The sequence below is a fragment of the Perissodus microlepis genome, unplaced genomic scaffold, assembly GCF_051167445.1.
Source record: "Perissodus microlepis isolate ML-2025 ecotype Zambia unplaced genomic scaffold, ASM5116744v1 scaffold_59, whole genome shotgun sequence".
In the NCBI taxonomy this organism is placed as follows: Eukaryota; Metazoa; Chordata; class Actinopteri; order Cichliformes; family Cichlidae; genus Perissodus; species Perissodus microlepis.
In genome coordinates, this window is record NW_028182081.1 from 3,913 (window position 1) to 20,353 (window position 16,441).

The 16,441-nt window shown below is 36.6% G+C and overlaps 1 long non-coding RNA gene across 4 annotated transcripts; it reads right to left on the bottom strand.

The window, feature by feature from the left end:
• Positions 1-869: 869 nt before the first annotated feature.
• On the bottom strand, positions 870-7,293 carry LOC146360471 (uncharacterized). 4 transcript variants are annotated; one of them, XR_014799720.1, is made up of 5 exons: positions 3,712-7,293; positions 3,064-3,220; positions 2,703-2,811; positions 2,476-2,597; positions 870-2,333 (listed from the first exon to the last, which is right to left on the bottom strand). It is a non-coding gene; the product is annotated as an uncharacterized LOC146360471 (long non-coding RNA). The 4 variants fall into 4 exon arrangements; XR_014799721.1 differs by having other exon boundaries at positions 2,476-2,811; positions 3,712-3,936; positions 4,091-6,840; XR_014799718.1 differs by having other exon boundaries at positions 2,476-2,811; positions 3,712-6,851.
• Between the last annotated feature and the right edge of the window lie 9,148 nt (positions 7,294-16,441).

Here is a 16,441-nt window from a genome sequence, read left to right on the forward strand (position 1 = left end):
ACTTTGCAAATCATTTCATGTTTTTGATAGTTATGAAGACAGAATATGTTTTTAAGGTCATGCTAGGCGGTTGCTATGGTGGTTGCTGTGGACTTGGGTGGACCGCGTCCGATTCCTGTTATTAGCTGTCCGCCGTAGGAAGGCTGCGTTCCATTTACAAGTAGTGACAGTCTGCCGCAACTCGAACTCAAACCCCGCTTTGTTCTTTAATTATAGGCCTTTTATAGCCGTTCATGACACGCACACACACACATAAAGCACTTTGCCTCACCATGAGAATGCAACTTTACCTAACCTAACCTTTAAAGTATCTGATATAGGATAGATAGAAAAATGAAGCAACCAGAAATTTAATGATGAATACTCTGGGTTCTGTAGTTCACGTTTTACAGTCCTGAATGACTCTTTGCATATAATTTATTGAAGAGGAGTTTAGAATGCACTTTACATTTAGACTGTTGCTGTTTAATTTTTTACATTGTTGCCGTGTTATGTCATGAATAAGGTTCACCTGCTGGGGGTTTGTGGATCAGCTGGACAATACAGTCAAAGACAGACTTCATTCATCATATGCAAGAATCCTAGTTGGATTTTTGTTGTCACTCATGTTTTTGAACCAAATATTGAAAACAATTCTGACAGACTGGATACCTGGTCAGGGTGTACATTACCTTGTACTCAAGCATCCCAGGACAGAGCCCTGCCCCACCATGAGCCTGGGTGGATACGTGGTTATAATATAAAAGGACCAATACTGAATATGAATATTTCATGAAAATTGAATTATAATACAAATTAGTAATAAGGCTTTCTCTGCGCCTATATCTACCCCATACTCAAAGAGCTGCGGGCAGAGAGGGTGACAGGAGAGGATGGCACTGAAGAGAAGATGCTCGGTTTCTGGAGTCTCCTGGTCCTGTCAGTATTAGTAGGATGCATCTGCTGTGTCTTCTCGTGGATGCTCACCTACCTTGACTCGTTCCAGCCTGGTATGGATTTCCCAACACTGCGGACAGTGGCCCACGTCAGAGACGTTTAATATTGATTACATATGTCTGAATTGCTAACCCTAACCCTAGCTCAACAGACCACAATGCCCTGGACTGTCAGTATTATTACATGCTGTGAACATAAGTAGCTTTGATCACAGTTTATGTTGTAAAAGAGAAGGAATATTGGAAAAAAAGATCAACATTGTGATATTATTTCTTCCAAACTGACCAGAAACATGCTTGTCAGACTCTCACAGCAAAGGATCAGACTCACTGTGCATGACAGCTCAGGCCAATGATGTCTGTTAGATTGTCAGTTGTTTAGTGTGCTTCTGTACGGTTAGGGTCACCATCTCTATTTCAGAATAATTAATATGCGGAAAACACTAAAAGTTGATTGTCTTCCAGTATTCTAGCATAATTAAAAAACTTTGACTTTGTAAGTACATATTATTAGTCCTAATGCCAGTATGATTCTTCATAACTCCTGCTTTGAAATACTGAACTTTATTTGACTTTATTTGAAAATTTACCTGATGAAAGATAATTTACAGTGGCAGTCTGTCAGGATAATTCTGACTATAAGATCACTGTATTAATCTGAATCCTTCTGAAATGTGCTGTGGATGAATGCTGATGCAACTCACTGTGTGAAAACTGTTAATAAAATGAATCTGTGACACATGCAACACATTCACAGAGGAAGAGGACACAAAGGGAGGACACGCAGAGGCTGTGTTGAAGTCAGAAATCCAAATCTTTAGTCAAAAACAGGCGGCGGTAACAAACAGGAAGACAAGCAGTCCATCAAACAGTCTACAGGGTCAAACATACAGAGAATTCAAACAGCCGTAAAAAATAACTGGACACTGAAAAACTTAAAGCAATGTGTGACGCAATAAAAGGAAGCAGCGCAGTATATTCACTGAATTATCATCAATTACGAAAGAGAAAAACGACGATTTCTAAGGATTATTTTCTTAAATGCAGTTAGAGTGTGGCTGGTAAAGATGGAAACATACAGAATGTAAACTGTGTGAGTTTGGTGAACTTTGTTAGTAACAAATGAGGTAAAAAACAACAACCCCAAAACAGACAAAACACAGAAAGAGGCTCTCAGTATTCATTAATAATTAGAAAGAAAAATTGTGGTCGTGGATTTTTTACAGTCTTAGTTCCGCTCGCTGTCATCATTATAATCATCATGATCAATGGCGAGGTCCTTAGGTGGGTGGGGCTGTCTCTGGTGATGTCACCATGAAGGAACAGCATCTGGCACGTGTTGCTGAAACATCCCAGTACACTGGTGTAGTTTCCTCTCCAGCTGTTGGACATTTGACACTTGAACATTAAGGGGAAGAAGAAGAAACAGTGTTAGGTCAGGTGACCACATGGTTTCTAAAGTAACTGACAGGAAGTAACCAGGCCGTTAGAAATGGATGGCATGTGTTTAGAGTTACTGGAGTTGGGTAACTCTACTTACCAAAAGCAGAAGCACACAGATGACAGATCAGATGCTGAATGTTGCAGGAACATGCTCATGTGTGGTGGTCATTCAGTGCTGCTCCGGCAGGTTAGACAGTCCAAGACTGATATCCTGCCCATCTGAGAGTTTGAAAACACACATGCAAAGATTTATTTTGTATTACAGTCAAAGTTGGATGTTCATTTTTGTCCTTTAAAAATGTTTGTGTATTTGAAAGCACTAACATTTAAGGATGACTTGGATTGTCTCCTTTAAAGGGGAGACAAGTGTATCCACTGATCTACGTCACTTAAACTGGATGATGACTCCTCTCCCCCTCACTCAGAAACACTCCTAATATAACCAAGCAAATAAATAATATTGAAGATTTACTTACATCATTACAAAAACATCAAAAACATCTCCCTTTGATTCTATTTCTCCATTCCTGCTGAACATCAGGCAACAAATATCTCAATAAATCACAGTAAAATGTAAAGCACATATTTTCTCTGCTTTGTCTAACCTCTGCAGAGCCTCTGTCAAGAAAAACATATCTGTAAGCATAAAACAAATATACATTTCATAACACGTCACTGGACAAACCTCGGTCAGTTGATTTCCTCTGTGCAGTGCAGACGAACATCAGTCAGCAAGTCAAGGTGGTGAGATGGACTGGTGTCCTTTGTGACTCTGCTGGTTCTTCTGAGGAAACACCACCGTCTCTCCACACCGTCACCATCTGTGAGCACAAACTGCTGCTCTGCCAGCATGTAGGAAATCAGATATCACACACACAGGGGTGAAGAAACATTAGAGCTCAACTTTGGATACTTTAGATCTAAACAGATCAAAGTAGCTCTTAGTTTCAACAATCAGTGAGCAGACAAACAATGATACCATACTGATTCTGTATGAATACAATATGGTATTTTCAATACAGGTGTCAAATTAATTTATTAAAACTAATACAGATATATGTATATATTTTTTTTTGATAAATTAGTTTGCTAAATTATAAGAATATATTTTTATTTTTTTTTCATTTAACAATTGCAACTGAAAGAAATTAAATATTGAACAAAAATATATTGTCACATTCTGAGCATGCTCAGCACGCTGACAGACTTGAAGTTGCTACAGATTTTAAGAAGTGATAATTATAGGGAAAAAACTTCTCTTTTTCATCCGTTTAATCAAACATTTGATGCCTCAGCTGTCTCAGTCCTATAGCGTTCTGCAACTACAACTAACCTGAAGCTTGGATTTGGCTGCAGGTGCCCCTGTACATCCTTCTCAGCAGCACACATGTGGGTACCATTTAATCCCACTTCTTCCTGAGCTTTGCTTCATCACAAGACCAAAGGTGGCATCCCGTGTCACAGTCTTATCATCATCCAGAAGAAACATTTGAAGAAACATCATGGAGAAGAAACATTTACACGCCTCCTGGTTTTGTTTTCTGATCCTGCAAAAAGACTGAGGACAACGAAGCCCAGAGAACACGAGATACACAACATCCAACATTCAGACTCAACAGCCTCCATAAATGAAGAGCACCAGGTTGGTTCAGTTATAGTAGATATAAGCATACTTCACATTACTGGGTATGAATAATAATGAGGGGGCAAACTTTGAAGATGCAGAGCATGATGTCCCATCATCAGACTGCAAACAAACATCCACCAGGCTTCTTTGTTGCCAAAATTGATGATTCTCCTATCAGGGATCAGTAGCGTGTATTAACCTGTGGTATAAGCAGCAGTCACTGAAATATTACTGTTTCAGATAAGAAATCTAGGACATAAAAGCCAGGGTGGGAGGGATCTCTGCAAACTGACTTACCTCTGCAAGTGTGAAGCTCAACAAAAATCTGACTCTCCAGTCACAGACAAACAAAAAACTCCAGCTGGGAGATAGAAAACGCTGTCTGGGTCTTGCTGGATGTTGCTGGTCAGAGTCCACACATTAGCAGAGTGCTTCTTGGTCCCACTGACCCATGTGGACAGCGACTGTGGAGAACTGTTCTGGAAAACAGAGAAGAGAATTAAAATAACAAAAAGCCAAACAGGATTTCCACAAAGACTCTCTTGGAATCAGCAATCAAAAAATCACTGGTTCATATTTCAATTAAATATGAACAGGTTCCTTAAATGTACGCAGTTCAGATCTGATTTAATTTAATTTCCTTCACACAGCACATTTGTCCAGGCTGACAGGTAAACATAGAATTAATCTCAGGTAACATGACTCATAGTAGAGATTCAGTAAGAAAGATTGCTAGCTCTAATATTATTACCACACAATCCAAGGACACACCAACAGCTCAGATTTGTAGAACTATTTAAACAAATGTCTTCTGAATATTCAATTCAGGTTCACAGTGGGAGGGTGGGGGGTGTCGTGGAATTTTTTAAATAAAGTCTGCAACACAGAAAGAGCTGTGATCAAGCTATTTATTACTGCGCCAACACACATCAAACATCACAGTTCAGTCATGTCAGCGCTGCCACAGAAGTTGTGCTCCTACTCCTTTATGCATTCCAAGGAAGAGGGAGGAAGTTACAAACTGATCCTACCACACTTCACGTGTCTCGCTATGAAACCTAACGGATCAATGGTTATGCTGTTTTGTGCCCTTGGCCTTATCAGCACCTGTAAAGGGAGTTGTTTTCTCAAACTGCTGACGCTGAAGTAAGTTCATCTAGTTTTAGAAACTTTCACTGAACAGTCTATAACAGTGTCACAACTAAGCATATGCATAAGCACTTAAATACTTTAAATGAGAATAACAGAAAATTTCTTTTACAGAGGCTAGAGCCTGTCCCAGTAGTCATAGGTAGAGCACACCTGGACAGGTCACCAGTCTGTCAGAGGACAAACACAGAGACAGACATCAGAGTAACAAATCTATTTAAAATTAATGTAAGTTTGCTGCAGCTGTATGTATGAACATGTGTTTCTGTGCTCACAGTCCACCTCTCAGGAACCTGCAGTTCATTTTTAGTCTACTTTAAACAGACCTCACAAAAGGCTGATGTGGCTGGATCAGTAGTCTGATTTAAGTACGATACCTTTGGCCAGGGATTAATCTGGTACATCGCTTCACTGCAGTCTTACATATTTTCCCCACACCTGAATTAAAAAAATACTGATATATACAAATAACAGCTTCAGCTGATGCAGCCTGACTCAATCCTAAATGTTCAGCACACACAGAGAGACACAGAGATACCGTTTAAAGTTTAGTGTTAACATGAGTCACTGATCATTTGCAGTATTACAGAGTCTGGCAGTCTTTGCATGATGTCCACGTCACTGTAAGTTTCTAGCTGACTCTCAGGTGTGACAGGTGTGCCAGCAGGAAAGAGTAATAATAACCTGCATTCTGAGGTTTGTCATGCAGGATTAAAGGAGCCAGGCTTTGTTCACACAGCTAGGATTGTATTTTACACTGACCCTGGATCAGTATAAGTATCATACAGTTTAAACGAAGCACTGAAACTTGCACATATTTATTATAGATGCACTGAAGCTAATCGAGATATTTGCTGTCAATCTGTGGCTGCGATTAAACACTTTACTGAAAACTTTATTAACTAGTAACTTCATCAGTCATGACAGAAGCGAATATTTCTGTGCTAACATCGTTTAAACAGTAACAGCTTTACTACAATATAAGCTAACGTTTACACTGTAACTTTAAGCTAGCACCATAAAGACGGTAAAACACGTAATAATATCTACAAATGCATCTTAAAGCTGTTATATTAGCACTCGGTGTATTACTAACATAACCACATTAACATTACTGACACTCGCTGACTTTTAATAGTCATTCTATAAATACAATGTGATTTCGGAAATATATAAATATACGGACAACAGGCTCTTCCGCGGCAATCTCTTGTCGTCAATAAGCAACGTTAAGGGAGCTCTATAGTATTCAATGAGAGGACCCTGCACGTCAATAAGTGAAGCAGAGGGAGCCTGACCATGCGTCACACGTTTGACGAGTTGGGAGTGAGAACGTGTTGGTTGGTAAAATGTTTAGGATGAGATGGAGATATAACACTCATGCACCCTGAAAATGATGAAGGTCTAAATATGTATCAAAGGGACTCACTGAACATCAGTGGATTTCTATGGGGCAAACGTACTTAAAGCAGCCACTGTGACCATTGCTGCAGAGCAAAATGAAGAATACTGATGGGGACTATGAGGGTTTGTAGTTAAATTCCTGCTCTTACCGGATCAGTGAGTGTCTGTTTCAAGACTATTAACATACTTCTACATCACTATGGAACACCAGCATTTCTGCAGAGGACAGAACCACCTGCTTTAAACTACCATGATGCTCTGTGCTATGTTGTCATGGCAATATGAATTCAAATAAATACATAAGTCAAAAAATGCACATTTGAAGGAGGACAAGAAGACAGGCAACTGGAAGAGCTTTTGAAACAGGAAAACTTTTTTGGATTTCTCTTAATTTACCTGGAAATTTTGCTAATACAAGTCAAGGAGGAAACAAGGAGGCAGGTTGGATTATATTTGAGGACAGGACGCATGAAGGAGAAGCATGAGGAGAGAGAAAACAGCAGAGCGACGGTGAAAAGCTAATCATGGATCAAGTCGAAGAAGCAAGCATCAAAACTGTGAGTAAACATAACACACAAAAAGTTAAAAATGACTGTGCTGATTAAGGAAACATTACATTTGGTTAGTTTGGGGTCTCGAGCTTCAGGTTTGTGGGTTCAGTTGCTCTCAAAATTGAGGAAAGACAAAAAATGTTTCTTTTGAAAGGTTGTTGGAGGATTCTTACTGTAAGAAATATCTGGGTGTGCATCTGCTTTTATTTAAAAAAAAAAAAAAAAGTTGAATTTTATTTAGTCACATTGAAAAGGGAAAATTGGAGGATCAGGACAATAACGTGGCCAAATTTACTGTTTCCTTAATCAGAACAATAATTTTGATCTGAACTAGAAATGTGTAAATGGGTTATTTTCTTTCTTCTCTACTGATCACTGTGTTACATGTTTAGTTACTTGTCAGTCTACATGATTAATGGTACTTTTAAAAAATGCAGTTTATTCATAATTTTGTAGAAAAAGGCTCTGCACCTGTGAAAAACAAATCCAAACCCCCAAAATCACTGTAGATCAGAGTAGCTAAGCTCTGGTTAACTGCAATTATATTACAGGAGATTAAAAATATTAAGATGATTGAAAGAAACAAAGATTGCTTTAAGGTCTGAAGATTTGACTTTCTTATTGAAAGAGACGAAAACTAATCCATGTGTGACACTGAGGAAATAACTGAACGCTAAAAAGATGTGGAGGTCCAAATGTTTTATAAAAATGGGCAAACTTGATTTAATGACATTAGAAAGAAAAAATGGGATGTTTAAAAAGGTAATAAATAAAAACGATTTTTATATTACTTGAAAAAATGATGTTGGTTAGTGCAGCTGTATTTGGAAAAGCTACTGGGTCACTAGTAAGATGAGATTTAATGTGATAAACTGAGGATAGGTAATATAATCTGCACACTCGCTATTATTGTTGTAATCCACACACCACCATTATTGTTGCATCCATACACCAGCTAATGTTTTATCAAACATTAATCATAATTGGTGATCAATGCAAGTTTTAAGCAATTATATTTATTTGGATTCAAAACCAATTTACAAAATATAAAAAAGAATCTTGTTTTTTTTAAGATAAAAAGACGTTTCTAACTGACTTCAGTTAGCTGAGCTGTAGAGGAGATTGATGAGCACGCAATAAAGTGAACTTGTTAGGGAGAGTTTGCAATCAACTCAAATTTTGATGATAGACACAGATAAAAATGAGCGTTTTTTTAGACACTGATGTGTGGACCGATCACATGGTTATAAACCAGGTGAAAATTGACTTCAAACTTTTGAGCTGTGGTGTAGATTGATTACAATGATAGCGTATAGTTATCTATTACAGAAGAATTTATAGAAGTATGAGGACAGAGAGACACTGTTAAAAGGTTATGAGCTGTCTTGATGCAGAGAAAGTGGAGTTTGTCATCCTGGAGCTGTTGCCAAGATTGAACGATGCTCTGGCTCTGTGGTCAAGTTCAGACATAGGCTTTAAGCAACCATGAGCCACTGATAAGCGTGATAGATTAATAAGCATGTATAAAGTGGACTTGTTAAACAGCTCTGATAGGAGAAAGTCAATGAGCACGCAATAAAGTGGACTTGTTAGGGACAGTTTACCATCAGCCTTGATAAAGTTTAACTTCATTTGTATTGAAAGACAGACTTTAAAGAAGATTCTTATTTGAAACTGGTGATAAAATCCAGGTCAGATACAGTTACATACAAGCATACAGTACACACTACTGCTCAAAGGTCAGAGGTCAGTTAGAAAAGACCCTGATTTTAATAGAAAATTGGCTTTAATGTAACATCACATGAAGTTTATCAGTAATGTTTCACAGCTTTAATCAAATCCTTCATCATCCATAAGTTGTGATGGAAAAATGTCTGCAAGCGTGCAGGAGCCCATTTTTAGAGACAATCATTCCTGTGTTATAATGCTCATTGAAGTTTATCAGGTCAGACGACCAACAGATGATAAGAAATATAATCTTACTAATTATTAGTTGAAAAGTACTTTGCTAAGCAAAATTCAATGAGGTTAGGCTGGAGATTGAGACGTTAACATAAAAGGGTCAGTTGGTGATGCATGAAAAAAAAAAATTTCTTCTGAAAATCTATTGGAGAATTCTGATTGTAAGAAATGAAAAATATTCAAATAGTTAAACTGTTAAAAAAAAGTGAAGGTTTTGTGCAGCTGGGTGTTGCAGCCCCTTTAGAGGAAAATGGAAACTTGGTTTCATGAGGTTAAAAACAAACACTGGGATGATCCAGACACATTTATTGTTTCTTTAATCACCACAATAGTTTCAGTTTGTGCTAAAATCTCTTAAAAAGCTGTTTTGAGTGATAAGTTTGGCTTTAATGTGTTAAGCTTGCATTAGATAAGACAATGTACCACTGAACACAGGAGGGATTATTGCTGAAAATGGGTCTCTGAACACCTCTGTAGATATTCTATTAAAAATCATTCATGATTTGTGATCAGTGTTAATATTAAGCATTTATATGATTATTTTTGATAAATTGCTGTGATTCAATCTGAAACCAAATTTGAGTCTATTCTGAAAACAAGACATTTCTAATTCACCTCAGACTTTTGAGCTGTAGTCTACATTGTAATGATAGTGTATGGTTATTGATTAGAGCAGATGATATGAGGCTATCAGGAGAGACTGTTAAAAAGTTATGAGCTGTCTTGATGCAGAGAAAGTGGAGTTTGTCATCCTGGAGCTGTTGCCAAGATTGAACGATGCTCTGGCTCTGTGGTCAAGTTCAGACATAGGCTTTAAGCAACCATGAGCCACTGATAAGCGTGATAGATTAATAAGCATGTATAAAGTGGACTTGTTAAACAGCTCTGATAGGAGAAAGTCAATGAGCACGCAATAAAGTGGACTTGTTAGGGACAGTTTACCATCAGCCTTGATAAAGTTTAACTTCATTTGTATTGAAAGACAGACTTTAAAGAAGATTCTTATTTGAAACTGGTGATAAAATCCAGGTCAGATACAGTTACATACAAGCATACAGTACACACTACTGCTCAAAGGTCAGAGGTCAGTTAGAAAAGACCCTGATTTTAATAGAAAATTGGCTTTAATGCAACATCACATGAAGTTTATCAGTAATGTTTCACAGCTTTAATCAAATCCTTCATCATCCATAAGTTGTGATGGAAAAATGTCTGCAAGCGTGCAGGAGCCCATTTTTAGAGACAATCATTCCTGTGTTATAATGCTCATTGAAGTTTATCAGGTCAGACGACCAACAGATGATAAGAAATATAATCTTACTAATTATTAGTTGAAAAGTACTTTGCTAAGCAAAATTCAATGAGGTTAGGCTGGAGATTGAGACGTTAACATAAAAGGGTCAGTTGGTGATGCATGAAAAAAAAAAATTTCTTCTGAAAATCTATTGGAGAATTCTGATTGTAAGAAATGAAAAATATTCAAATAGTTAAACTGTTAAAAAAAAGTGAAGGTTTTGTGCAGCTGGGTGTTGCAGCCCCTTTAGAGGAAAATGGAAACTTGGTTTCATGAGGTTAAAAACAAACACTGGGATGATCCAGACACATTTATTGTTTCTTTAATCACCACAATAGTTTCAGTTTGTGATAAAATCTCTTAAAAAGCTGTTTGAGTGATAAGTTTGGCTTTAATGTGTTAAGCTTGCATTAGATAAGACAATGTACCACTGAACACAGGAGGGATTATTGCTGAAAATGGGTCTCTGAACACCTCTGTAGATATTCTATTAAAAATCATTCATGATTTGTGATCAGTGTTAATATTAAGCAATTATATGATTATTTTGATAAATTGCTGTGATTCAATCTGAAACCAAATTTGAGTCTATTCTGAAAACAAGACATTTCTAATTCACCTCAGACTTTTGAGCTGTAGTCTACATTGTAATGATAGTGTATGGTTATTGATTAGAGCAGATGATATGAGACTATCAGGAGAGACTGTTAAAAAGTTATGAGCTGTCTTGATGCAGAGAAAGTGGAGTTTGTCATCCTGGAGCTGTTGCCAAGATTGAACGATGCTCTGGCTCTGTGGTCAAGTTCAGACATAGGCTTTAAGCAACCATGAGCCACTGATAAGCGTGATAGATTAATAAGCATGTATAAAGTGGACTTGTTAAACAGCTCTGATAGGAGAAAGTCAATGAGCACGCAATAAAGTGGACTTGTTAGGGACAGTTTACCATCAGCCTTGATAAAGTTTAACTTCATTTGTATTGAAAGACAGACTTTAAAGAAGATTCTTATTTGAAACTGGTGATAAAATCCAGGTCAGATACAGTTACATACAAGCATACAGTACACACTACTGCTCAAAGGTCAGAGGTCAGTTAGAAAAGACCCTGATTTTAATAGAAAATTGGCTTTAATGCAACATCACATGAAGTTTATCAGTAATGTTTCACAGCTTTAATCAAATCCTTCATCATCCATAAGTTGTGATGGAAAAATGTCTGCAAGCGTGCAGGAGCCCATTTTTAGAGACAATCATTCCTGTGTTATAATGCTCATTGAAGTTTATCAGGTCAGACGACCAACAGATGATAAGAAATATAATCTTACTAATTATTAGAGTTGAAAAGTACTTTGCTAAGCAAAATTCAATGAGGTTAGGCTGGAGATTGAGACGTTAACATAAAAGGGTCAGTTGGTGATGCATGAAAAAAAAGAATTTCTTCTAAAAATCTATTGGAGAATTCTGATTGTAAGAAATGAAAAATATTAAAACAGTGAAACTGTTAAAAAAAAGTGAAGGTTTTGTGCAGCTGGGTGTTGCAGCCCCTTTAGAGGAAAATGGAAACTTGGTTTCATGAGGTTAAAAACAAACACTGGGATGATCCAGACACATTTATTGTTTCTTTAATCACCACAATAGTTTCAGTTTGTGCTAAAATCTCTTAAAAAGCTGTTTTGAGTGATAAGTTTGGCTTTAATGTGTTAAGCTTGCATTAGATAAGACAATGTACCACTGAACACAGGAGGGATTATTGCTGAAAATGGGTCTCTGAACACCTCTGTAGATATTCTATTAAAAATCATTCATGATTTGTGATCAGTGTTAATATTAAGCATTTATATGATTATTTTTGATAAATTGCTGTGATTCAATCTGAAACCAAATTTGAGTCTATTCTGAAAACAAGACATTTCTAATTCACCTCAGACTTTTGAGCTGTAGTCTACATTGTAATGATAGTGTATGGTTATTGATTAGAGCAGATGATATGAGGCTATCAGGAGAGACTGTTAAAAAGTTATGAGCTGTCTTGATGCAGAGAAAGTGGAGTTTGTCATCCTGGAGCTGTTGCCAAGATTGAACGATGCTCTGGCTCTGTGGTCAAGTTCAGACATAGGCTTTAAGCAACCATGAGCCACTGATAAGCGTGATAGATTAATAAGCATGTATAAAGTGGACTTGTTAAACAGCTCTGATAGGAGAAAGTCAATGAGCACGCAATAAAGTAGACTTGTTAGGGACAGTTTACCATCAGCCTTGATAAAGTTTAACTTCATTTGTATTGAAAGACAGACTTTAAAGAAGATTCTTATTTGAAACTGGTGATAAAATCCAGGTCAGATACAGTTACATACAAGCATACAGTACACACTACTGCTCAAAGGTCAGAGGTCAGTTAGAAAAGACCCTGATTTTAATAGAAAATTGGCTTTAATGTAACATCACATGAAGTTTATCAGTAATGTTTCACAGCTTTAATCAAATCCTTCATCATCCATAAGTTGTGATGGAAAAATGTCTGCAAGCGTGCAGGAGCCCATTTTTAGAGACAATCATTCCTGTGTTATAATGCTCATTGAAGTTTATCAGGTCAGACGACCAACAGATGATAAGAAATATAATCTTACTAATTATTAGAGTTGAAAAGTACTTTGCTAAGCAAAATTCAATGAGGTTAGGCTGGAGATTGAGACGTTAACATAAAAGGGTCAGTTGGTGATGCATGAAAAAAAAGAATTTCTTCTAAAAATCTATTGGAGAATTCTGATTGTAAGAAATGAAAAATATTAAAACAGTGAAACTGTTAAAAAAAAGTGAAGGTTTTGTGCAGCTGGGTGTTGCAGCCCCTTTAGAGGAAAATGGAAACTTGGTTTCATGAGGTTAAAAACAAACACTGGGATGATCCAGAGACATTTATTGTTTCTTTAATCACCACAATAGTTTCAGTTTGTGCTAAAATCTCTTAAAAAGCTGTTTGAGTGATAAGTTTGGCTTTAATGTGTTAAGCTTGCATTAGATAAGACAATGTACCACTGAACACAGGAGGGATTAATGCTGAAAATGGATCTCTGAACACCTCTGTAGATATTCTATTAAAAATCATTCATGATTTGTGATCAGTGTTAATATTAAGCATTTATATGATTATTTTGATAAATTGCTGTGATTCAATCTGAAACCAAATTTGAGTCTATTCTGAAAACAAGACATTTCTAATTCACCTCAGACTTTTGAGCTGTAGTCTACATTGTAATGATAGTGTATGGTTATTGATTAGAGCAGATGATATGAGGCTATCAGGAGAGACTGTTAAAAAGTTATGAGCTGTCTTGATGCAGAGAAAGTGGAGTTTGTCATCCTGGAGCTGTTGCCAAGATTGAACGATGCTCTGGCTCTGTGGTCAAGTTCAGACATAGGCTTTAAGCAACCATGAGCCACTGATAAGCGTGATAGATTAATAAGCATGTATAAAGTGGACTTGTTAAACAGCTCTGATAGGAGAAAGTCAATGAGCACGCAATAAAGTGGACTTGTTAGGGACAGTTTACCATCAGCCTTGATAAAGTTTAACTTCATTTGTATTGAAAGACAGACTTTAAAGAAGATTCTTATTTGAAACTGGTGATAAAATCCAGGTCAGATACAGTTACATACAAGCATACAGTACACACTACTGCTCAAAGGTCAGAGGTCAGTTAGAAAAGACCCTGATTTTAATAGAAAATTGGCTTTAATGCAACATCACATGAAGTTTATCAGTAATGTTTCACAGCTTTAATCAAATCCTTCATCATCCATAAGTTGTGATGGAAAAATGTCTGCAAGCGTGCAGGAGCCCATTTTTAGAGACAATCATTCCTGTGTTATAATGCTCATTGAAGTTTATCAGGTCAGACGACCAACAGATGATAAGAAATATAATCTTACTAATTATTAGAGTTGAAAAGTACTTTGCTAAGCAAAATTCAATGAGGTTAGGCTGGAGATTGAGACGTTAACATAAAAGGGTCAGTTGGTGATGCATGAAAGAAAATAAATTTCTTCTAAAAATCTATTGGAGAATTCTGATTGTAAGAAATGAAAAATATTCAAAGAGTGAAACTGTTAAAAAAAAGTGAAGGTTTTGTGCAGCTGGGTGTTGCAGCCCCTTTAGAGGAAAATGGAAACTTGGTTTCATGAGGTTAAAAACAAACACTGGGATGATCCAGACACATTTATTGTTTCTTTAATCACCACAATAGTTTCAGTTTGTGCTAAAATCTCTTAAAAAGCTGTTTTGAGTGATAAGTTTGGCTTTAATGTGTTAAGCTTGCATTAGATAAGACAATGTACCACTGAACACAGGAGGGATTATTGCTGAAAATGGGTCTCTGAACACCTCTGTAGATATTCTATTAAAAATCATTCATGATTTGTGATCAGTGTTAATATTAAGCATTTATATGATTATTTTTGATAAATTGCTGTGATTCAATCTGAAACCAAATTTGAGTCTATTCTGAAAACAAGACATTTCTAATTCACCTCAGACTTTTGAGCTGTAGTCGACATTGTAATGATAGTGTATGGTTATTGATTAGAGCAGATGATATGAGGCTATCAGGAGAGACTGTTAAAAAGTTATGAGCTGTCTTGATGCAGAGAAAGTGGAGTTTGTCATCCTGGAGCTGTTGCCAAGATTGAACGATGCTCTGGCTCTGTGGTCAAGTTCAGACATAGGCTTTAAGCAACCATGAGCCACTGATAAGCGTGATAGATTAATAAGCATGTATAAAGTGGACTTGTTAAACAGCTCTGATAGGAGAAAGTCAATGAGCACGCAATAAAGTGGACTTGTTAGGGACAGTTTACCATCAGCCTTGATAAAGTTTAACTTCATTTGTATTGAAAGACAGACTTTAAAGAAGATTCTTATTTGAAACTGGTGATAAAATCCAGGTCAGATACAGTTACATACAAGCATACAGTACACACTACTGCTCAAAGGTCAGAGGTCAGTTAGAAAAGACCCTGATTTTAATAGAAAATTGGCTTTAATGTAACATCACATGAAGTTTATCAGTAATGTTTCACAGCTTTAATCAAATCCTTCATCATCCATAAGTTGTGATGGAAAAATGTCTGCAAGCGTGCAGGAGCCCATTTTTAGAGACAATCATTCCTGTGTTATAATGCTCATTGAAGTTTATCAGGTCAGACGACCAACAGATGATAAGAAATATAATCTTACTAATTATTAGAGTTGAAAAGTACTTTGCTAAGCAAAATTCAATGAGGTTAGGCTGGAGATTGAGACGTTAACATAAAAGGGTCAGTTGGTGATGCATGAAAAAAAAGAATTTCTTCTAAAAATCTATTGGAGAATTCTGATTGTAAGAAATGAAAAATATTCAAATAGTTAAACTGTTAAAAAAAAGTGAAGGTTTTGTGCAGCTGGGTGTTGCAGCCCCTTTAGAGGAAAATGGAAACTTGGTTTCATGAGGTTAAAAACAAACACTGGGATGATCCAGACACATTTATTGTTTCTTTAATCACCACAATAGTTTCAGTTTGTGCTAAAATCTCTTAAAAAGCTGTTTTGAGTGATAAGTTTGGCTTTAATGTGTTAAGCTTGCATTAGATAAGACAATGTACCACTGAACACAGGAGGGATTATTGCTGAAAATGGGTCTCTGAACACCTCTGTAGATATTCTATTAAAAATCATTCATGATTTGTGATCAGTGTTAATATTAAGCATTTATATGATTATTTTTGATAAATTGCTGTGATTCAATCTGAAACCAAATTTGAGTCTATTCTGAAAACAAGACATTTCTAATTCACCTCAGACTTTTGAGCTGTAGTCTACATTGTAATGATAGTGTATGGTTATTGATTAGAGCAGATGATATGAGGCTATCAGGAGAGACTGTTAAAAAGTTATGAGCTGTCTTGATGCAGAGAAAGTGGAGTTTGTCATCCTGGAGCTGTTGCCAAGATTGAACGATGCTCTGGCTCTGTGGTCAAGTTCAGACATAGGCTTTAAGCAACCATGAGCCACTGATAAGCGTGATAGATTAATAAGCATGTATAA